The sequence below is a fragment of the Simochromis diagramma genome, unplaced genomic scaffold (genome assembly GCF_900408965.1).
Source record: "Simochromis diagramma unplaced genomic scaffold, fSimDia1.1 OVJJ01000216.1, whole genome shotgun sequence".
In the NCBI taxonomy this organism is placed as follows: domain Eukaryota; kingdom Metazoa; phylum Chordata; class Actinopteri; order Cichliformes; family Cichlidae; genus Simochromis; species Simochromis diagramma.
This window is the reverse complement of record NW_024386883.1, coordinates 13,759,782-13,784,930: the sequence shown is the minus strand read 5'-3', so window position 1 is coordinate 13,784,930 and position 25,149 is coordinate 13,759,782. Positions and strand designations below refer to the sequence as shown.

Genomic DNA, 25,149 nt, shown 5'->3' with positions numbered 1-25,149 from the left:
CATATTTCTCCCTGAAACACTCAGACCCTTTTGGCTTTTCTAGGACAGCGTCTGCCCACTGAGGCCCAACACTCCCTGCTCTTTATGAAATATTGCATGTCATACTTCAGTCTCCATGTTTGCATGCTCCCAAATAATCCATCACATAAATATCTTCTTCCTTCTTTAAATAAACTCTACTACGGCAGCAGAAGTAGTAGCAGCGCGTCTGCCGGCCAGTATGATAATCCTCCAAGGAAACGTAGCCACTGACAGATGTGTGTGTTGCTATCAAGAATTACAGCTGTGATAAGAAAGATTGAACTTTATCCTCTTGTAGAAATGATACAGTGATGGAGCTCTACAGTGTTATTATATGGTAAATATCCTGTACATACCATGCCCACTCTAATCCAATGACCATGCGCTTTAAATCTCTTTTTGCTGTGTATGTGGGTATGTTGTGAATCTGTGTTGTGTTAAGAGCATATACAGGTGTTCAGTTTTGGCTGACCTGTTAATCAGCCTTTGATTATGTGAGGTCTGAACAGAAAGAAGTTTGAATGATGGAAGTTTATCAGCAGCAAAAAGCTTCTACTAGTATTTGCACAATGAGTAAGAGAGAAAGAGGAGGTTGGTTCCTAAAAGGCCCAAAACAACGATATCTTGGACTTTATGACATGATATTTGAGCTTTGTTATAAAACGTAGGTTTGCACATGTGCTGTTCTGGGACACTAATCATACAACATAAATGCGTGCATTATATTGTTCATGTCTGTAACAGTAGCAGGTGTAGATTTGCTAGTAATGACCAGTTTGGATGGGGTCCACCTTCTGGAGGCTGTTTTCTTTTAATTTTTCAGAGGTTCTAACCTGTACATTGCATCTGCACAGCATCTACAGTATTTCTAATTACTGCAGCCGCTCTGCCACTCCACCACTGTCTGCAAGAGTAGATAAAGTAAATCCTTTATTTTGTGTCAGGGATGTGATGAAAAACTTGAAATAATGCCACTTTATTGAATTACATTGTTTGAGGCTCTGAAACTCTTGATGATTGAGTAAAATAAAAGAAATATACTCACAGAAAATAAGGTTTAGTTTAATGTCTATCCATGAGCTGTGTTACATAGAAGACTCGAGGAAGGATAACATCAAGATCACCACTTATTGCATCAGAAAAGAAACATCCTTCATTCAGTATTATACAAATGAAGCTGTCAGAAGCTGTTTTAAATATTGTGACTCGGGCTCTCAAGTATTTGAGACAAGCTTATGACCTTGTAGAGAGTCATTCTTGCTGAAGGGGAGTGCACAATCACTGTGAAAAAAGGAAAAAACAGTAAAGACTTTGCTGCTAACGCTGAATATGCCACACTTGTTTTTTCTCCGCACTGCTTTTTCACAACCAAATGAACGCTTTCTCCTTTTTTTTGTAATGCTACAGTTTGCTATTCAAAGTGAAGTGCTAAAGCTCAAGTACCTTATCTCTCCCTTCAGGCTGAGGTATGTGTTTATTTATTGGACTGTCAGTCGGTCTGTCTCAACATTTTTGTCCAATGTAAAGTATCTCGGCAACAGCTAGATTGCCACTGAATTATCAGCATAACTTAATCATAATAGGCAGATTCTTAATAGGTTTGATGGCCCACTGAATCTGTTGGAATGTGACAACATTAAAGTTCATTACCAAGGCTTTGATTAGTAGCAAGGTATCTCAGAAATATGCAGCATATTTACAGCTTTTTTTTCTTTCTTTCTTTTTTTACTGTACAATACTGGAGTTTGAAACTTTAATATAACACCTTGAAAAATGTTGATACTCTACACAGTTCTTATTACCACAGAGATGTATCCCTGACATTTGGGGCAAAATATTTATTTATTTCTTTTCCTAAAAAGAAATTAAGCTACATAATGAAATGGCATAGTTCTGCTTTCTTCCTGAGATGTAAGGATTTAATGGCACAACATGCTGAAACTGTGACGAATTCACATTTGTTTAGCCGAGATTTCAAAACTGAGCCACTTACACAATGGGAATACTGCCACTTCAGATGTGCTCATTGCTATCAAGAATTACAGCTTTCGTAAGAAAAGACTGAACTTTATCCTCTTGTAGTAATGAAACATACATGGCTCTACACTCTTATTATATGGAAAATATCCTGGACATAGCAAGCTCGCTCTAATCCAATTACTATGCACTTTAAATCTCTCCTCCTGTATGTTGAGAACTCACACCAAAACAATCTAGATGGATTATGTACCTTGACATGGCAGAGGAAACATGGATAAATTTGATTTTTGTCTTCCCTGCTGTCGTGAAAATCTGGCTCCCAAACCGAGGTTCATGGCAAACCGTGGATTTTGTGTAAATTCATTCAAAAATCCATTAAAAATATCAATGTTCTATTCATGTGTTGGACTTAAAATCCTGTTACTTCAATATAAATATTTCAGGCAACTTATAAATCATAATTATGGTTCGTTGTTAAGCAAACTCGAGCAGTGTCTCGGGTGTGAGACGGCGTCAGTTGTTTCAGCAAATTAAATCATGTTTACATTCAAGGACCGAAGCCCTCTGGTAGGCATAGTAATGTAGAGAGCGCGGGTGACGTTGTTATAGAGCCACAGTGTTTGCGCAGGATAGACTTGGGCGGATGAATGGGTTAACAAAACATTTGACTTAACACGGGAGACTGCCTAACCGTATTCTCATTCAGATTAGATGACTTAATGCCTTATTTATTATAACGTTAAAAGTGATGAAATGGCAATTTAAAAAAAAATCTTGGAAATGGAAAATTTTGTTTGTGATTCTACTCTAGTTTTACTTTTCCAAAATGAGGAAACGGATGGAGAGAGTTAGCAGCTTTGGTTATTTTACCATCCATTAAATTTGATGAGCAGTTGTTGATGGAGTTTGGTGAGGCTGCATAGCAAAAAAAGGCAGCCTGTATTGTGGAAATCATCAGTGCAGCAATAGTGTTATTTTCTCACCCAGTTTTTCTGACCTTGCTGCAAACTCTTAGTTAACATTTTTTCCAGGCAGCTAGCTGATTATTATGTATTTGACTAGAGCTTGGTTAGTTTTTCCTCTCCCCAGATACTCGAAATACATATTTGAGAATCAGTCTAACTCTTAGCCGCAGCTTCCAAAATGTGGCAATACAGAATTTAGTGATTTCTATTGGGTTTATTCTTTCTTTATGTACTCGTTATAAACTCCTTATAAACTCCTTTATTTTATATAACGTGTTTTTTCTAAAACAGATTACTGGTGTTAGGTTTAAGCTTTCCAAAATAAAATACCACAGCACCACTAATCTCACGAGTTAATTCCAAGCCTGTTTGTACCTCACGGTTTTCATAATCAATGCTACAGAAGTTCACGTCAATCATAAAAAAAAATCTTCTTTTCAGCAAAAATTAGTCTCAGAAAAGCTACTGGCTGTTTACAGAAGTGCACCTTTTCATTATGTCAAGCACCAGCATAAATGACTTTATTAACAAGAGTAAGCAGAACTTGGTAGCAAACCTGCACTTAGCTTGTTTTTGCCCTGCGAGTCAGCCACATCTTTGCCAAAAAACTCGTTATTTATTTATTTTTTACTACAACAATCTTATTTTGTAAAATAAGCAGCATCACGACAGTTTTGTCAGTAACAGTAGTGATATCATAACAGTTTATTTTCCTACCACCTCCTAATTTGTTGACGGGTGTTTTTCCCAAAATATGGAACTAATGAGATCAGCTCTTTACATCTCACTGTATCTATTTAAAACAAGCAGGCTGTGGATTTCACCAAAAACAAACACGAGTGCAGAAGAGCAGCTCAGGAGAGCAAACAGGGCCTCAGTCAGTGACTCTTTTTTTTCCAGCCCCCCGCTTGCGATTTTGGAGATCATTTGGCCATGCCACCATGTCACTGTCACCGTCTAATCTCATTGGTAAGCCCCAGGCATGCCACACTGTCCCGGCAGCCCACATCTGAACAAACACCCTCAGAGAGAAAGACACCAACCTTTCTGTGAAGTGACAGAGAAATGATGAGCGAGGGAGGGAAGCGTTAGCAAGGGGGAAATGTACAGTGCAGTCGCCAGCACCTGTCTCGATATTCATCTTGGTAGTGCAAGAACAGAATCCCCTGTCCGCCTACAAATGATAGCAGTGAGTGGCTTTAGGTAAAAGGAGGAGTGTACAGCGACACGGTACCTGTCAGGATGTATATACCAGGAGCTTTTTATGTTGTATATCTCTTGAAAGTTGTGGGGCTGAAGAATGCTAGAAATTCCAATGGAGATTAAAATTATCATCAGTTAAAAAAGAATTGGCTACTCTCTTTAATAGAAGCATACATATTGTAGTAATAAACACAATATGATGCTGCTTTTAAGCTTGTGTTATTTTCAGCTGTCTGTTACTTGGTTTTTAACATTTCATGAGAGAATAATAGCAATGCAGCTCACATTTAGACTGCAAAATGGCACACAACGCACAAGATGGGCTTGGAAAGAATGGGCAGATGCGAGCTTCTAAAGATGATGAGCAACTGCAATACAGTGATGGGAGTCAATAATTGAGTTTTGGGAAACAACATTTGTTTTGCAAGTTGACATAGCCACACTAAAAGAACCAATTAAGGTGGTCAGATGTGTTCTCTTATTGTGCTTCCTCCACCATCCCCTATTTTGTAACAAAGCTAATTAAAAATGGCGTGTTTTGTCTGAACGGCCAGTGCCAGTCACAGTGTTGACTTTGTTTGGAGGACCGGGATGTTGCCAACAGGAATGGTTCCAGCAGAGACTATTGAAAAGAAGGCTCATTTTCACGCTTCAAAATAACACCAGGGAACAATCAAGGTCGTGTTTATTAAAACACATCAGAGAGGTGGACTCCCCGCCAAAAGCCCTGCTCAGCCAAATGCAACACCCGCTCTGTGATCACAGAGAGAAAAATGCATCCGGCGTCATTTTAATAAAATGATAAGGTGGCTGGATCCACATGGCCGTGCTGGGCTTTTTTTTTTGTTTGTTTGTTTTTACAGCCTTTCGGGGGACTGTTCAGAGTTAATCCTTTTTTGTAATCAATTCCTTTTTGCATCACTTTCAACAATAAAGCGGCCCGGGCTGCAAACAAAGCAGAAGAAACATATGACAAAGAAATATTTGAGTGCTCGTGCGCACGTGTGTGCAAGTGTGCGTTTAAGCAGCTACTTCCCTCAACAAAAACACAGGCATGCAATATTTGAACTTATTCAGCACTTGGTAAAATAAGTGCAGACCTCAAAATGAGGAAGTGATAGTGACATGGAGGAGCTGCTTCCAGCTCTGTTTAGGATCGCTCACGAGTCCTGCTTTATTCTTAGCACAGACATCACTGAGTTTACTAGAGTGCACTGGGCAGCCGTGAGGGACGCCAGTTAAAGAAAGTTTGTTTGTATTTTGTTTTATTTTAATTCAGGTCAAACGATTTTAGAACAACTTTGTGTTAGAAGATTTTTTTTGTGTGGCCACTTTCAATATTATCTAATTGCAAAGTTCTTTCTGATAATCTAGCTAAATCGCCTGCAGACTGCCTTGTGAATGCAAAACCAAAAACTCTAACTAAATACTTTGTTGTGACTGCACTTTACCCTGTGAGATTTTTGTAGAGTTAAGCCGCTTCACTGTCTCCTGTCTTTTCACGTAAGCCCAGACTAACTCAGGGCTGTGTGGGGGCCGTATCAGTTCTTGCGGAATGCCTTGTTCATCTTGTTCCTCAAGTTTTGACTCTGCAGTATGTTTGGAGTCATTGTCATGCACTGTAGAATCAGTTTCAGACTCAGCAGATCCCTCCTTAATGTTATTGCCTGATGCAGAACGATACAAATGTTAAATATCTACATTGTTTGGCATTTAGTTATGGTAGCAGTGGATGTGCAAGACATGGGAAATGTGGGGAGTTGAGAGATATGGTTTGTTTGGATGTCACTGTTATGTGTTACATTAATTCACCGAAAGGTCTAAATATCCTGTCACAGAACGTTCATTGTCTAAATATCCTGTCATTTAAAATTCAGAATGCAGTTTTTGAGCGTATCCTTTGCTCATTTATTGATTTCTATCCCAGCTCTGCTCCATGCAGGACCATAATATATTTCTTCTGGACTAGGGAGAATTCTTTTTGGCTAGTAGTCTTGTTAAGCATGGGAAAGCTTTTCTTTTAATCTTGCCTGGATTTTATAACTGTAATAATAATAATAAAAAAAAACTTTGTATAGAGATTTAAATGAGCACTTCTCTCTCGATCTTCCTCTACTGTACACCTCCGTGTGTGGGCGGTGGAGCTACATTTCAAACATTTTTGAAGTTTTTTTTCCATCCTTTTTCTTTTCTTGTCTTCTCGTCACACCTGATTTTTTTGGGGGGAGAGCCACTGTCGCGAAACATTACTGGAACACTACCCAATACAATTGAGTATCTACTTCTCCCCCAGGACTGGTCTAACATTAAACTGGTTTCACAGAGTCTGAGCCCGAATGCTTTCCAGTGCAATTACGAGGCTGGACAGGAATGAAAAGCCTACTAGGCAAAGCAGGCCTAAACAAGACCTTGTAACCACCTGTGAGCCACAGTAGAGGCTCACGGCCTCACTTCTTCATGTCGTCTTAGAGCTGGAAATAAGCAATCACCCTGAGCATACACACAAACCTTTTACAGCTACGTTCAACACACACAAACACACAACACACGGAGACTTCCTTCAGACCTTGATTGACAAGTGCGGAATGGACGCCTTTGCCGATGCCATTGTCTTGTGGTTAAGCTTTGCGTCATTTCCCTCTTGGACAAAGGTCATTCATCATGACAGCATAAAGCCCTGGCCATTAGTGGTTGATGAATGACCTGGCCTACCGGTCAAGCCTTGACCTCCCTCCTCTTTCACTCCCTCACTGGTGTAATCTCTTTTTCTCAGGACACAAGGCAGAGTTTGAGGAGTGTTGGAGTTGTAAGATTGCTGTTGGTCAGGCTTTACTGTATGTATTTGCCCAGCGGCTGGTATTAGTCACACAGCACATATATATACACACAGGATGCTCTTGGTCCTTATCTCTGCTGCTTTTAGGACAGCTGTTGAGTGCAAGAAGCTGACCTCTGACCTCTAGCACCACTAGGCTCCTTCCCTCCCTTCACCACCGGTACAACCAGCATGACAACCCCCACCCTCTATAAATTCCTTCCCCTTCCAGCTCTGCAGTACTTTGTCTGTCTGGTGTTTGTCCAAATAAGAGTTTTGAAACATCCTGTCTTTAGTACATTCCTTTGTACTAAAGACATAAATGCGCACCCCCAGTTATTTGTATTATTGAAAGAAATTAAGGTCTAAACCATATTTCTTCACTGTCTCTTTGTGCACATTGTTTTAACCACACCACGTGTAAGGAGTTGGCATCTACATGGTCGTTCACTTCTTGCATAAATTCCTTTCCTCCCCTCCTCTCTGTGTCTGAAAACATATGTGAGGGGCAGAGGGTCTGTTAAGGTCATGCATACACCTGAAAAAAATAACAACAGAGGGTCTCTACTTTTCATCTGTGCATTGCGCCTCTCTCTCCCTCTCTCACTGACCACATTAAACCCATATGCTCTCTGAAGAGTTGGGTGCGGCTTTGGTTTTCGCCTAGAGGGCACTACTGCGTTTAACAGGAGCTTCCACGGCAACCTGAACACATATATGCACACATACACACACGTACGGGGAAAGAGAGCTGGACTGAACAGCCCAAACTGCTCTTTAACTCAGAAAGTGATCAGATGGACTCTCTGAGAGCTTAAAAGGTGCCAGTCAACACTTGCTAAGACTGGAATTTTGGATTGAAAAGCAATTAAATTGTACTTTATTCTGTCAGAGGGGTAATTTAAGCCAGAAGAGTCACTGTACTGAGGGCAGTGTTTTTTTGTTTTTTTTTCCTTTCATATACTCATTTTGAGTACTTTGCAACTACAACAGTAACTTTTGTAAGCAGTCCTAGCAGAAATTACCTCATCTTTTCAGTGTGAAATGTTAATCAAGTAACAACACAGCTGTCAGTGAAGTAAAGCTCTATATATCCTCTGAAAGTGACAATATTGACCTGAATTGGTGCTCTATTTAATTTAATTTATCCATCCTTTACATACCAGTGCATAGGAAATCATTGCTGCTGTGTAAGGTGTACTCATATCCTATATGTAGGTAAAAGTGTAATATTACCCAAAAAGATATTGATAATGATCAGGAAGAACATCCCACAGGTTAAGTGAAATAGTATCAGAGCATAAAGGGAATACGCTGCAGCTTCAAAATTCTATGCAAATATCTTTTACTCGGTTTCACTAAAACTAATTGCGGCATATTCGCCGCTTCAAACACATGCTTTAGTGATTGCTCGTGCTGGTGGTGAGTGTGCTGTCAATTATTGCTTCAAGATGCACTGCAAGACTGTGTTCTGTAAACCCTCAAGCTGCGCTCATTTATATTGAAACCTAGCCTGTTTAAACGCTGCAGTTAAAATGACAGAATAATAGTCCTCTTGTAGTATGCATACTTGCAGCTCATTCCAACTCATGCATGTGTTCTTTTCAGTGTCAGTGCAGAGCACATATGCTTGTATCGCTAAATACAACGCACAAAAGATGATAATCTTACAACAAGCAGTCTCCCATTGGCGAGCGGGTCAGTCATTACAAACTTGTGCTGTTCGAACACACACTGTTGAACCGTCGTTTGACTGGATCGATTGATCAGATTCAAGTTTCTTCTTTCGCTGCATTTCAATTATCTGAATCCAGTGGAGCAAAGTTTTGCAGAAAGGTGCCGTGCTATTTTCAGCAAAGATTAGCGGCAGCGCGCATCCTCGTGCACACATTCTGATTTCGCTGCTCACTCAGACTTAATTGTTCTCCTCTCACTCTTTGCACTGTGAAAATTTGCTGAGTGCCAAATTGAAATCAACTTAAATGTTAAGCAATGAGCATGGAATAAAGAGAAGCCCAGTAAACTACACTTGACCGCTCTTGACAATAGTGCTTGCTCCCACCAAATTCGCATTGATTAATTAATTAGAATCCCTTATTAGCAAATTGACTGTCTCAGCTGATTATCAAATTCAGTTTCTTTATTAGACGCAGCTGGCGCGCCGCTGCCCTGATGCTCAATCTTTGCTCTCGGGCCACTCAGCTCCAGAGCGGCACTCACCCTGCCGTCTGAAGCTGTCCTCTGTGAACTAATGATCAGACCCGACTCTGCAACGTTGCCAGAGTGTAAATGTAAATTTATGGTCTGTCGAAAGCAGTTCTTTTTGTATTTGCGGTGTCAGATCAATACGTGGGTGTGAGGTCTTGCAGCGTATGTTTGCAATTTATCTGCATGTCATGTGCCCTGGTACCACTTAAGTCGTATGACTATGATGGAAAGTTTTTCCATCTCTGTCCTGTTTTGGAGATTTTCTGATCTGAATTTGATCAAATAAACTCATGCAGAAACACTGAATCTGTTTTATTGTATCAAAATGTTTGGATTTGGATTTGGGTTTTTTTAGCAGTACTTCTGTTTGTTCAAACATAACTCCAAGTCTCTTGTAGTGATCAGAAAGGTGGTCGGTATATTGAATATGCTTGTGGAAATGTAGGAATGGAAATAAGCCTCTAGAAAACCCTTTTCTATCAGAGTGAATTTTATTCAGGTCCTGGTCAGGGATGTAGTTTTTTTTTTTTTGTCAGGGACTAAAGGAATTGGCTAAACTCAGCATTTTGCCATACAACGAAATGGTGAACAGGCATTTGGTTTGTCTGTTGTCCATTCATAGCTGGTATGTATGGTGTTTTTGCAAGCTGGAGTCATATGATGATTTGAAATGGTGATAAAATAAGTGAATAAGGAAACAATCATCTCATTGACCCTTTGGCTAATGATATGTTGACCTTAGGCAGCATTCTTTACATCCACACAGTTGTGCGGGCATCGCAGCAGGCATCTCAAATGACCCTTTTCACCCTAGCCGAGCCACGAGGAAGGAACCATGGGGAAAGCAAACACACACACACACACACACACACACACACACACACACACACACACACACACACACACACTCAGTGGAAGTGATGGCTGTCCCCTACTGGAGCCGATGGATGTGTAAGCCTGTGCCTCCAGCGCCAGTAGGAATGAAAAAGCCAACAGTGTGAGTCCTGACTGGCCATTGGACCACATGGACGGGCCTGTGTAGAGCCATTGTGGCCAGTGTCTTTGTCCAGATGGTTCACATACCTTTAGTCGTGCACTGGGTGAGGAATGTACTCCCTCGGGACGGTTCCCGACCCTGGAAACAAGGGCCAACGTAAACACCCATCCCCAACCCCCACTATGGCCCTCACCTAAAAATCCCTTCAATCCCTGATAATAAGGTTGCGGCAGGAAGAGGATAACAGGAAAAACAGAAAAAAATATATGCCAGTGCTGGCTGTTATTTTCAGAGTTTTATTTAATTTATTTATTTATTTTTACTTCAGAAGTATTTCCATCATTCTCCTGGAGGTTTGTGTATGACACAGTCTGAGCAGAATTAAGAGTGACAAAAGTATTTTGTCACATGATAGTATTAGGATGCAGTGTTCTAAAAAAGCGCGAGTGTGTGTGAGAATGGGAGAGAGGGAGACTAAGAAAGAAACCGAGAGAATAAATGTGAGATTACTGCCTGACTAATTACCTTGTAAAATGCCGTTTCTTCCATTTAAAACGCAGCAATGCCACAATTCCAATAAACAAGCATTATTCCAAACAAAAAGCAGAGCGAGCGTGGCCTGGAACCCTCTGTTCCAGCTGTCTTGTAAACAGCGGTTGTCATGGCAGGATGATTTTGTTCCATTTTTATCAGCGAACATATAAAAAGCAAGTATTTATATTTTCCTATCTTTCTCTAGGAGAAAAATTCAGCATAAGTCTACTCATCTGTTCCCAGAGATAAGTGTTTATTCTGACATATTTGTATAGGGAGAAATTAGACACTCAGCCTGTTTAGAGCACTACTCTGCTCTTTGTGCCTCTTCTCCTACCGCTGATGCTTTTCAGGTTAGTAAAAATGTTCCCGTGCTGTGTACAGAAGAGAAATGAGAGACTGAGCAAAATGTATTGACACAGAATTAAAGGAAGCCTCCTGCTCTTGGCTGTTATAGATTTATCCTAACAGAGTATACTTGGAGACAACAGCAGCAGTAGATGAATGACATGTGATGCGAGTGTCCCTGCTGTTTTTCTTTAAACTCCTTCTATTCTGAGTTTTGCTTTAAGGGTTTCTCCAAAAGTTGGAGGACGACTGGTGTACCCTGACTGTAGCCAAAAAGGATTAAGGCAGGCCGAGCAAGTCTTTTGGTTTGTTAATTTCTCCCTAATCAATATTTATAGCAGACAAATTTATAACCCCCAATAAGAATTTGTTAAGGTTTTATCCTAAAACTATTAAAAAAAATCATTTAGCTGGCACTGCTTATCTTGTAGTATCAAATAACTGGATTGCAGGGTTTCACGAAAGCCAGCAGGGATGCCAATAACTGTCAGGTCTAAATCTATCTATGTATTTAAAAAAAAAATAAGCGCATACGCAAACAGTCCTCAGGTTTAAGATGGCTTAAAGGCAGGCAGGCTACCATTTTCTATCCTCTACTCCTCCTCCGTCTCTTCCTCCTCTGCAGGTATCGAGGCCCGCACTCTCTCGCACATCTGTCGGCATGTATCCGCCGCTCAATCGCTCTCGCTGGGCCACGGCGGGTTCCCTAACAGCTCAGTATGGCTCTTCCATTAATCAAAGACACTTCCAGTGTCCCATTACAGAAACACTGCTACTCGGCCTGTCTGAAGCTGACAGCTCACCAATTCATCTTCTGTGAGGGGGAAAAAAAAGCTATTGTGGCACGCCAGTCGCCTTTACCTGTTCAAACGAAGGGCTGTTAAGAGCGCAGGAAGACCCCTCTGAAATTGTTTTCTCTAGGTCAGGCAAACAACAAAAAAGGTAAATTGCTTGTCTCAGGTAACACACACAAGGGGAGTCTGGCGGTGGCAGTTGGCGTGAGGGGGAAGTTGGGGTCGGATGGAGGAGTGGGTCAGAGACAAAATAAGAGGATGGAGATGTGTTTGTTAAGAAGCTGATTTCAATGAGGCTACAGGGGATGAAATGCACCGATGCATTTTACCAAAACGGTCTAAACACTGTCGTGACACCACATTGGACCCTCCGCAGGGGCTTGCTGCCACTAAGTACATCTCTTTATACATCCCCTGTCGCCTGAGGACGGCAGGTCGGGGTGTTTAGTTCTTCTAGTGGCGATGGAGAACATAGCGAGGGGAAAATCTGCACCTTTCATGTTATTTCAGGAGGAAAAAATACGTGAGAAATGGAAGTCTTTGCCAAGTTCTGTATGCAAAACCCCCATCTCTTACTTTTCAGTCATGTTGCCTCCCTACATTTAACATTGTGAAAACTATTACTAGAGCATCAACAAAATTTTAATATCCGTTCCAATTTCCTTCGAGATCAAGTATTTGAATGAGAGTTTACATGATACGCATGGTATCGTTTTAGCTTTTCTGGGAGCAAACCAAATCACATGCCTGTTAAAACTGAACACTAAGTGCAAGCAGAAGTGCGCTTTGCAGGCATCATTCTCAGTTCATTCTGAAGCGATTGGCATAAAGGTCAAAAATGAAAAGGAGTAATTCGTGTGAACTCCCAGCACTGAAATTGTAAGAGGCAGATATGTGCTTTAAGAGAGTGAGAAGATGTTGACAGCAAAGTTTCAGTTTCAGCCTAAATCACAGTTATTATTTTGAAGGACTTTGCTGGCACGCAGACTGTAAATAGTTTACTCTGTACAGTTTAGAGGGAAAAGGAAAAGTGAAAACTCAAAACTCGGCTCCGGGTGTGCGGCACGGCTGGCAGATCCAACATTTTTATTTTTTTTTTAAATTTTTTGTAGGGGAAGGAGTGGTGAGAGTGACTAAACTAGGATAAAATCTGAGAATAAAAAAAAATACCAGGCTTGGCCATTTCTTGGGCGCTCATTGCGATGACGTTGTTGCTCTCATTAGGATCAGATCGTTCTTTTATCACGAACACATGGACACTGAACGGGAGAGAGGCAGAATGCGAGAGGACAGCTCGTTCCCTCCTTTTTCCACTCCCAATCATCCACCCCACCCCACCCCAACCCCCCCTCTGGTCGATTTGATTGGCATAATGAGGTGAAGGCTAGTTGGCACAAAGCTGCTCTGGGGGGCAAATGGAGACATTATTTTGTGTGTGTGCGTGTGTGTGTGTGTAAAAGGGTGTCTGTCTTGGCAATCACACCCAGGCCCCACTGGGCTATTAATTACCTTCTCTGTAACATGGCATCTGCTGAGAGAAAACGATAGAGCGAGCACTGCCAACATGGACATCGCTGCTCTCTCTCCGTCTCTTGTCTCAGTGGACCCCAGCTGCAGGCTTGCTCTGCGCTTATTGGATTCTATCTACATGTATGATTGATTCAACACCTGAACTGTGCTTTTCATGACAAGCGGGCCAAGCACACAAACACAGAGTCAGACACACACACACGCACGCACGTTCTACAGAGAAAAGCACCCCAGCTGGCAAATATTTAACCAACCATGAGACTCGCTAAGATGCCCGCTCTGTTCAAGTAGGTTGGGACATTTTCTGAGCAGCTGTTGGATTTGCTGTTCTGGAAGAGAAAAAAAGATATGGGTTTTCTTTTCTTTTAAAAGACGAGTCAAACATGTGCGTCTGTGTGTGTCTGTGTTTGAGTGTGCCTGGTTTTGTTTTCTGGTATTTCTCACAATTTTGATTTAAAGGGAAGAAGGACATTGAAATCGTCAGTGTACCAAAAGATACTTTTCCCGTTAGTGCTCCCGCCAAATTCATCCTTGTTCAACTTTCCCTATACTCAGGTTATTCTAGAATATAAGGGGTCCAAGTTGCCTTTAAGTGCCGTAAGCACGTTATAAAGGACCCATGCCTTAAACCGGTGCTTCTGAAAGTTGGGTGCGATGACTCCCACAGGTCTGTGACCCACCGGCTCTGCAAAATGATTCATAATCAACGTGGGGACTATTACAGCCATAAAACAAACATATTGTGTCCATTACTCACACCTACATTATCTGTGTACATATGCAAACTCTGATATCACTGTGACACATCAATTTGTCATGAAATTAGTCACTTCACTCAGTTTGCACAGCATGGCTTATTAGCCAGCAGAGAAAAAAAATGAATTAAAAATGATTTATGAAACACGCCTGATATTAAGCATATACACTTTAGGTGTTGGGATTATGATGAGGGCCATTTAAAATCATTTTAAGTTGGACCTGGCCACAAAAAGTCTGGCAATCGCTGTCCAAGGTAATCGCGTCGTGAGCTGTGAGCCTGTTATATATTCACAATGATGCATTTTCTTTTGTTCATTAGGAGCCATTCAGTTGGATGTCCCTCGCAAACAATACAAATGAATCTTATTTTGAGGTTTGCAGCCTTTCCTTGCTTGCAAGTGATGTTCTTCCCCTTTCAAGAACACAGATCATGTTCTCAGTATGTTTTTTTTTTCCCCCCTTTTTTAGGAATTTAGTGATTTTTAGTGAACTAAAGTGGAGTTGAGGTCATTGTGGAAAAAATTAGGATCCATGGATCTAATTTATGACAATGCTGATTGCATATACTGCAATATAAGGGACTGTCCATATTATGTAGTATACATGTACACTTGCGTGCTGCTTTTGCTATGGAGGACATTTAAAGGTCTTGTTTATTGTTTAAATCACCATCCTGCTCCCTGTCTTCCCCCACTACCACATCTGCACACAACCACACGCAGACACAAGGGTCTGGTGAGTCACAGCATTAGCAGTCATATCGATTTCTTCCTTTATGCTCTCTCTAACCTGTTGTAAAGAAAAGGTACACCCACACCCCTCTCTCTGCCAGCCAAACCACATCAGAGCCACTGCAGAAGCCAGAAGTATAATAAATTGTCTAATAAATTGTGTTTTTTTTTTGTTTTTTTTTTTTTTTTTTTATTATCCGCGATTCCTTCAAAAGTACAGTGTAAAATCTCATTATGTAACAATTCCATTAAGCGACAAAGCACTAATTCGGAGTGTTTTTATACATCCCACTCCTAATGTTTCACCACGTTGCACAAGCAGCCCCTGCTTATTGTAATGAATAACATGGTTTTGTTGATCTGACAGCTCTTTCTGTAGTTACACGTGTCACGTGTGGACGAGTTAGTACATTATCTGTCAGATACTACATTATCGGTTGACTGTAGTGTTGTGTGATGTTTTCCTAGCTGGGGTCAGGGAAAGTCTGCTCTCGAGTGAAGGGAGCGACCCCGGCCTGACACTCAGACGCTACTATTTCAGTGTTCTAGCCCTCCGGCCAAAAAGCTGTCAGCACATATTTTATCCTTTCGCTCATACAATATAGTTCCTCTCTCTCCTTATTTTCTTGTTAGAGCTCTTGACTCGTGCTCCTGACTCTTTTCTGTGTACATAGGCTCAATGCAAGTGTTGATTAAAACCATGTGAGTTCAGAGTCCTTAAAGCCCCAACTTTGTTAAGTCCTGTTATTAAAGTTGCCTTCCACAGTTTCTGTGCAGATTTTTTTTTTGTACTTGTGACAGTAATATGTATGTTGAGCTAGCAGTGCATTACTTTGCTCTCCTTTTTTTGTATACTTCAGTGTGGTTTAACTCTATTAATAACATCTGAATAGATGACAGTTTGTTTTCTTAGCTGTATTTTTCGTCAGTGGCTCTTAAATTTTGACCCTGCTGGCTTCAAAAGCTTCTAGCATAGGCTGTTTTGAAATCTAACAGTTTACCTGATGCATAGATGACACTTACTCTTTTGTGATTTCTGGATTACTCCAATGTTATTAATTGAACTGCCACAGACAGCACAAACTGCCCCAATACAACTTAATCGCTGGCAGCAAAAAAAAAAAAAAAAAGGGGTGGTGGTGGGGTGTGTTAAAAGCCACCGATCACTTTGTTATTAGCTATATTTCACACTCGCAAACCAAACTCACACATGACCCTCCTCTGTGCAGGCAAAGGCACTGATTCAAGCTGACAGAAATTCTTGGCACAGACCGCCCACTCTATTCACTGGCTGCTGTTCAGCTGTCATACTCGCTCGTCGAAGTTTTCTCCCCTTAATGGGGGTGCCGTGGAGAGATGAAGGTACTAATATAAGCAATATGTTTATCCATAGTTAACTGCACGTTATAGGTCAGATATGATGGGCCTGAGTGGAATGCTATGTCACAGCAGCGAAGAAGAGACATCAGGTATAAATAAGAGCAGAACAAGCTCTGCTTACATAATATACACCAATGATTCCCAAAGTCAGGTTAAGGAACCTCCAGGGAACATCAGCGGGGCTTCCAGAAATAGGAGCAATTGTCATGCTTCATTATCTTTTTGCTTCCTTTGAGCTAGCTTAGTCTGTGGTAAGTCATATTTAATGCAGTTCGTTTCCCATAAGGATGACGCGATTTCATTTTATTTATTTGACTAAATGAAAGTTAGGGGTAAAATCTGGATCCCAGATTTAGTAATGCATGCAAAAATTATCTATATATATATATATATATATAGATAGATAGATAGATAGATAGATAGATATAAAAAGGCTAGGACTGTGTGATTTATGCTGTGATTTTCTTAACCGCTTGTCCAATTCATGGCCACGGGACGGCTTAAGCCAATCCCAGCAGTCACCAGGCAAGAAGCGGGGGATACAACCCTGGATAATTAGATATAAATTTAAGATATAGCAGCCAGCATTTCCTCCTAAATGACATTTAGTGATAATCAAACATGGAGTTGATTAAACTAATCAGTAAAGGCTAATCGGTAAAGAGCAAATTACTGCAAAGGTCTAAATAAGCAGCTGTGTTATGTTGTTCGTCACATAGTTTATTGATGCATTGGGTGCAGTTTTTATAAATAGATGACTTTCTGTTGCCTACATTGTGTCTGTAACATGTTCAAGTTGGTGGAAGTACTGGGTGCCCATCAAAAAGGGAAAAAACACTCTGCTATTACAAGCACTCTGTCTGCAGGAAAAAAGCAGAGTATCACAGAGCCTAACCCCCCCTCCACACACGCACACACACACTGTCTGAGATGAGAGCGACTTGTTTACTGCAGCCCCGCAGAGCTCCGGCTGGGGCTGTTTGGGACGCCCGTGGGTGCTGTGCAACTCTTGGAAGGCGGACGTGCGGCGAATGACAGTGCAGATGGCCCAGCGCCACCGCTGCCACCTGAACCTCCCCAAGCTGCCGCACATACTCTTAAGTTTCTAAGGTCCGGCACATCAAAACAACCTGCCTGCGCCCCTCTCGAGTATCAAAATAAGACCCTGCAATCTTATTTTTCTCCCAACCCTTTTTTCTTCTTCTTAAAAAAAGCTCTTTTATTTCTTCTGTGTAAACCCACTATCTTTTTCCCAGAACGTCCTGCGTAACGTGGTATACAGTAAATCAATCCCCCAGGTATTGCATAATAGTTTGAGAGCGGTATCCAAATACCAAAATAATCACCTTGTCAACTGGTCTGCTCTGGCTCACGCTGGCTACAAATAATAAAATCACAAGGTCCCTTTCCTGTTTCCAGACAAACAAGCGTGTTTACACTGGGCAGCATTATGAAGTTGGAGCTCTGCTTTTGATGAAATAGGCTTTGTGACAGTGTGCCAGGATTTTCTGAGATAAGCAACATCTGCTCAGTGGTAGCAGTAATAATTCTGAAGCTATGCGAATGCACATCTGGAAATACAGTTTGTGTACTGCAACGTAGCGATTGTCTGATTTAGACTGTCAGGTCTGAATTCTACACATATTAAATTTACTGCTGTATTTTTTTTTTTTCTTACAATCCGCAGGTCGGTGTGTGTTCCTTCCTTCTAAATCTATTTGTAAAAGAATACAGTATTTTTTCACTCTTCTATACTTGTTTTTGTTGGTACAAAAAAGTATGGGTGTAAATTTTTGTTAATGGAACAAAGCCAAAGGAAAAACACAAAGCCATTTTAAAAAACTGTTAAAATTGATTTTATTTGCCTTTTACACAGACCGGTCACGCTGACCTGCAGAGACTATTGAATTGACCTAGGTGAAAGACTGATTTTAGATGCAGTATATTGTCTTGTCAATATTTCAATACGACATGATATGATCTTTCGATTTCATTTACTTCAATCCTGTCTTGTCTTGCTCTAAAGATTGTATTTTCTTTCCCAATTCCTTTCCATTTTCCTTTTCTCTCCTTTCCAAGTGGCCTTATTTTCCCTAAATAAAATGTTTCTTTAGCTCGTGAGCCGCCATAAGCCTCTCAAGTTTCTCCCTTTTTGTTTTAAACTGCCAAAGAACAGACAAACCTTCTCTACAAGGTCAAAGTTTGATTCTGTGTCATATAATTTATTTCAACCCTTTCCCGCATTACATGCTCCTCGCTATCTGCATTTAACTGTTTTTTTTTTCTTTCTTTCTTTTTCTTTCTTTTTTTGTGAGTGCTGTGCCATCACACAGGTTGTTGTTGTCGTTCTTGTTGCGAAATGCAGCTTTTATTGATGTAACAGGTGCTTAGCTCGACTGTGGCAGTCAAAATAACACATCTCCTCCTCTGTTTGGCTTTCAGAGTGGAAGCTAAAGTTAGACATCTTTGAGGTTTTTCTGCCACTTGATGGAAGGTGATGCCAATGCATAATGCATGAGGAGAGAGGGAAGACTTTGTCTGGCTGCTTTTTATAGACCACCAAAGCTCTGCTACTGCACACACACACACACACACACACACACACACACATAAAGAGACGCACACGCCTGAGCCAACCGTCTCACTCGATGCGCTCTAACCTCTCACACATCAAGAAAGCAGGAGCAGAGGAAAAACAGGATTCGAGCAAACTGGCAACATTGTCGAGAGTCACAAAAAAAAAAAAAACTGAAAAGAAATAAGAAGAAACAAAAATGTTGACGTGCTATTTTCAGACGACAGGGTCTTTTGATGCGCAAACCCAAAGAGAAGCGAGGGGAAGAGGAGCAGCGGGGCTGGTGTTTGTCTCAGAGATGGGCTTTAACAGAAATACTTTATACATGTGATCTTACATGCTCTCCCTCGTCTTTGTTCCCACTGTTTCAACGCTTGAGTGAAAGTGTCTTTGGGTCTAGTTAAAATGAGAAAAATAAGGGGGGGAAAGGGGGTGTGAAATTATTTGCAGGCAAAGCCAAGCTCCTACTTCAGCTCGCAGACTTTGCAAACACCATTTGCTGCCCTCAAAAGTGTGAAGTTATTTTCTCCTTATCCCTCTAATCCTTATATAACCAGGCTGGTTGACTAAGAGCACACTGTCATTTATAGTAATGACCTGGGGAAGAAAACTGCAGAGAGTTGCACATATACACACACACTCACACCTGTGTGCTGCCCAGTACCTACAGACAGTGACAGGTCACAGCCTCTGTACTTGGCTCCATTCATCTTCTGAATTATTTGGCAGAGTTTTTGGGTCAGTGTGCGCATTCAAAGAAAAAAGGCTGTGTGTTACTCGTGTCTCTCGGTTTTCTCTTAACTGAACAAATTTCGTTTATTGTCACTTTAGCCAACGCGTTTTACGAGTTAGGTGGTTGATAACTAGCTAAACGCTCGCACATGTGCTCTTCCTGCAGCAGCGCACTTGCCTTGTGAACGGTTTTTTGTGTGTTCGTAGGCTGCTGCAAAGTTTGAATATAACATCCTGTGCATTTGAGGTGTCTTGTCACGTGTGCCTTTAACAGTCTTTGATCATTTTTTTTTTCTGTCTCCACTGAAATTTCTTTCTCCCAGCCCGGGGATTTGAATTTCAACCTCCAGGTCATATTCTCTCTTCATTGTCACCCATTATTGAATAAAAGGGCTTCGTCGGAAGGGGTTGGGTGGGGGGCACTTTAAATTGAGTGGAACAGTAGAAAAGAGGTTGAAATGGTATTCTGAGTAACACTGAGGGTATTAGAGAGTGAATCCTACTTTCTGCGCTTAGGGGGAATCCAGGTATCTAACTAGGATTAGGTTGAACAGTGTCTTACTGCCCGGGAAGCACAATTAGAAGTTCCTTGTTATTGTCCTCTTACCTTAAAACCAAGGCTTTCTGAACTGTGCGTGCATAGCAGTCATGCCTGGGTGGTAATAATTAGTTTGCATTTAAGCTGATGCTTTAATTTTTTTTTTGTTTTGTCTTTCTTTCTTTTTAACTTGTGCTCCCGTACAGCTGTTGAAACACACAAGCTGAGAAACGGCACTGCATGCTGCTGCTCTCGGTAGACTCTAGCAGGCTCTGCAACTGCATTTTGAAACTGATCTCACACGAAACGTCACTGCAGTAATTTCATTTTGGGGTCTGAGGGGTCATTCTTAGTGGTCGTAATGCAATTCACTTGTAAATTTTCAAAACGGTTAACTCATAATGTTTGAAATCACAAAATTAGTATATTTGAGCAAAAGAGGCAAAAATGTAAATTGTGTATCACACAGAAGAGTTAGGGAAGTGGAAAACAAATGAGATTCCTCATTGAATGTACCTCTACACCTGTGCTCTGTCTGGCTTTTATAAAATAAGCACTAGAATCTTTCTACTAATAAATAATGGAAATGGTGACAGCATTTATTAAGGGGACTCACTGAGAGGCAGGATGAGTGTCTGTCACACTCCAAACAGTCATTAATTAAGGCTTCAATATCAAAAATATATATATATATTTATATTTGAACTGACAGTATTCTTTCACATCATTTAATTTATCAAAGCATTTGCCTCACCCGCCAGTGCCGTCATATCCAAACTAAACCATGAGGAGCATTAAGGCAAAGGTCGCCTAATGTATGTCTACATGACTGGAAGCCAGCAGTTCGACATCCTCCATGTCTCAAAGTGGTTTAAAGTCCTTTAGCATGTTTACATTAGTTTGCATCATTAGTATCAGCTTTAACGAGAACCTTATTACTGCCATTGTGTGAAATAATGCATGACTTTACTCAGTGCAATTAAAATCAGACATTCTATTTCACCTTGGCAGTAGCTTACTAAGGCCAGAATAGAGTGGGAGAGGTGTTTTTGAAAAAATACGCAACAGGTTGTATTGGAAGCTTGGTCATTACAGACAGAAAATGATGAGCATACAACCTTAAAGCAACGTCTGTCCCCACTAATAGCTTGTGCGGTACATAAATTAGTGCTGCAGGTTAGACCACTTCTTGTAGGCTAACTAAGACATGACTGATTGGACTTTAATAACACATATGGCTATCATTAATCTAACTCTTTAAAGCCAGCTGTAAAAAAATCACACCCATAATGAAAAATGCACTGATCAGATTTGATGGATGTTAAGAAAAATGTCACATCTCACAACCAGGCAAAAGTTGACGAGACATTTACAGGTCACATACAGGCCGAGAAGTAGGCCGTGTGGTGAAGGGAATATCTTTACTGTTATTGTTTTTTCTTTTTACCCGACGATGTGGTATCGCATTTTTCTCTCGAGACGCCCTCAGGGCAAATTTGGGGGTGGTAGTGTCTGAGATATTATAAATAACACAATGAGGATGAAAGGCAGTGGCATTCTCCCTCCCCATCCTTCTGTCTCGCCTCTTTTCCTCTTGCCCTGCTGCTCATCTATGCTCAACACGAGTGCCTCGGCGTTCGCGTGTGTGGCTTGAATTTATATGAACGTCTCCCCCGCGGGGGGACAACGGGGGCCAAGTCATTGATATGTGCAGGAGGACTCAGGATAAACAGCCCACGCCGACCGATGTTACGCCAGCCTGCCTGATACATTTTGATTGAGCAAAGACAGAGGTGTGAGATGGGGATGGCAGGGCAATGGAACTGGGGAAGCTTAAAAGCAGGGATAAAATGATAGAGAGCTTTTTTTCCTTTCTCTTTCTCTCTCTACCTGCTTCTCCAGACTGCAACAAAATGGATGTATGTAAATGTTAAGAACTGCACATTGCTCATGAACAGCTCACTAGACCAGATATGTGTTTGCCACTGTGCTTTGGAGGACAACAAACAAATGGATGAGGCGTTATATCCTATCATTGTTTTTTTTTCTGTGTTTTTTTTTTTAAACACGCGCTGTAATTTATCTGACTATCAAGTTCCTTTTATTTCCTCTCTGATGGTCCTTTTGTTTCACGGAACACCACTACCATGATTATACTCTTACATCTCCCAGCCATGTTTGTTTGCATGACATGGTCATCCCTTTAATGGACTGGAAATTCATGTTTAAAAAAGTCTCTTGTTCCTCCTCCTCTATCTCTCTCTGTCAGGGAACCAAAATAAGAGGTGGCGGCAGCACACTGCGCCACTTATGGCCGCATTAGGATCAGCCACCAAAGTGTCACTGAATTGCCTCGTGCATCATTTTGGCTTTGTTCACCATGACAGAAACTTGTGTGTGTGTGGCAGTGGTCCTTGTCCACCCTGTGCTTTTATCCCCAAATGGATATAGCATTGGCTAGGCTTTTACGTCTGGAGTGCATTATCCCACTTATATCACGGATAATTTTTAAAGTCTTTTTATTGACCTGTGTTTGCAGTGTAATGCTTATTGACCTGTCTTTTAAATAAATGTCATGTTAATAGATAAAGCCACTGTCTTTTATTTTTTTTTTCTGCAACCAAACGGTGATAAATCCAGAGAAACGCTGAACCGAACAGAAGAGCAACCACAAACGTAACGACTAAGAAAAAAACTTTGACCAAAAGGATGTAATATGAAAGCCTATTAAGATGATTACGGGATACAGAATGATCAAATCTGTTTATGATAAAAGAAAACTGAAGGGGCCCACTGACGTAGGGGTGCATGTATGGTTATATCTTTGTTTATAATACGTATTTTGTTACAGTATTTATTAAAGCTATCTCTGTTATTGTTTTTAAGTGCCACTCGTCTTTCCTTGCAGTGTAATCTGATAGTAAGTGGTGCCGCTGAGATGTTTTTTCTGTTTCTTAGAGTCAGTCCGACCCATATGGGTTGCTCATATTTCTGCAACGGTTAAAATGATGTAAGATTTCCAAGCGGACAAACGGATGGAGAGGCTGGAATGCTGCGACCTGAAGGCTGAGAATGATGTTTGTGAGATCTCCAAAAAGTTGATTCTGTTCATCTGGACGTTTCTCCCACCAAACGCTACGTCCAGATGAACAGAATCAACTTTTTGGAGATTTACTTCCCTGGATGATTGAGAATGCATCAAGATGTTTGTGAGATGTTTAGCCAGAATAATAAAATGGGTGGGCAGAGCCAGGTGGCATGAAGGTAGAATCAGCTGTAGTGGTTAATGTGCAATATGCACAGGAGTCCAAAACGCAGTCCTATTTAATGTAGCTTGTGTAGTGTCATATGAGCGTTGTGTAGTTTTGTATTGAATGACTTTTGAAAGAATGTGTCGTGTCCACTGATTGCTGTTGAAACTGGCAGGTCTTTTTCCCAGTCTTGAAGCTTTTGTGGAGGAATATATTCAGCTTTTAGTAGAAGTTTATATAATTTTGAGAATTATCTTTTCCAAGTGAATATGGGTTTGAGTTCAGTAATCAGTGGAGGTTGTTGAAGGGTTGGCTGAAATTTTGATTTTTCCTTTTAAACTGTTTTTTTCAGATTTGAATATTATAATAGGAAAAAAAACCTGCTATTACCAATGTCACTGACTGTTTTAGTGTTTTCATACCCTTATGAATGTTCCAAGTGAGTGATTCTTGCTTTTTTCCATGAGTGGAATATAAGGGGTCTATTTTTGGTTATGCCAAAATGGCGTAATTTTATTTGTTTTTTATTTTTTACAAGACATTGTGAGCCCGGCGGTTTGTTTTTCACTAAGCTATCATGGTTCTACATGGTTTTTAAAGCAGTTGTTGTGTTTAATTGACTCCTGCAAACATGTATGTATTTGAGATCATTTGCTAGGTATTTGTGTCTGAGAGCTAGGTCTCCACACTCTTTTGGTTTCTGTAAAGTAGATTCCTTAATTTTTTTTACTTTCTTATGTTTCCAGTAAAATTTTGTTATAATGAGTAGAAGAGAATTATTTTTAAAATTATTTTAGTGAATATGGACAATTTTATTGCTGTTTTCCTTCCAAATAATGAGTTCTTCCAGTTATTGAGATCGGATTCTAAGATTTTGAGAACTGGTGAATAGTTTAGAGGCAATCATCCTGACAGCTAGAAGGAAACATGTGGTTTATCCCTTCGTCACAGTGTGGTAGACATTTAGATTTGGCCTGATTCATTAATTTTATCATTATGGATACTAGGTTAAAAACTTGTGGAAGGGCCATTGGAGAATTTGAATAAATATAATCTGCATATAAACTGATTTCATGATGAAAGTGCCCTATTTGTGCGTGTTTTGTTGAATACCTGCTGTGAAGGGCTCAGTTAAAATAGCAAAGTGGACGACCTTGTCTTGTACCTCACTCTAACGTCTTCTTCGAGAGGTCCGGGTATTAGTTACAACTGGTGCAGAGTGTGAGCGGTAAAGAGGTTTGATCCAATGAAGGAACCAGCGCTCAAACCAAAATGTCCTTGGGATCGCAAAGAGGAAAGTCTTAACTTTATCAAAAGCTTTTTGTGCATTCGGTGCCGTTATGGTTTTGAAGTGGTCTCTGAGATTAACAGGCGGCGCGTGTTGGTGGTCTACGTTTAATAAAGCCTGTTTGGTCTGAGTGAGTTAATGAAGATATAACTGTCTCTAATCTATTAGCTGGTGTTTTACTGATTATTTTTAGGTCATAGTTGGTAAGACTTAATGGTCTGTAGCTGGAAGTGAGGTCTTTGTCGGTCATTGGTAATAGTGTAATAAGAGCCGTGTGTTTATGTGCGCGGGTGTGAGTCCTGATAATTTGATTCCTTTGACCATTATGTTGAATAAGGGAGAGATGAATTGCCAGAAGCGTTTAAAGAATTCCAGTGGATAGCCATCAAACCGAGAGATTTCTTGTTGGGCAATGAAGAGATGGAATTTCTTCTGAAGTTTGGGTTGGTCTGGTATGTCAGGCTGTGCTTTGGATAATTTTGAAAGTTCAGGAATGTCAA

The 25,149-nt window shown here is 40.7% G+C and overlaps 1 protein-coding gene and 1 long non-coding RNA gene across 2 annotated transcripts in view; one reads left to right on the top strand and one right to left on the bottom strand.

Moving 5' to 3' along the window:
• zbtb16a (zinc finger and BTB domain containing 16a) overlaps window positions 1–25,149 on the top strand; it is a 138,495-nt gene that overhangs the window by 21,671 nt on the left and 91,675 nt on the right. The gene's annotated exons all lie outside the window — the stretch shown is intronic.
• LOC120734074 lies at window positions 329–6,686 on the bottom strand. The gene is made up of 3 exons (XR_005695968.1): window positions 6,264–6,686; window positions 2,034–2,043; window positions 329–338 (listed from the first exon to the last, which is right to left on the bottom strand). It is a non-coding gene; the product is annotated as an uncharacterized LOC120734074 (long non-coding RNA).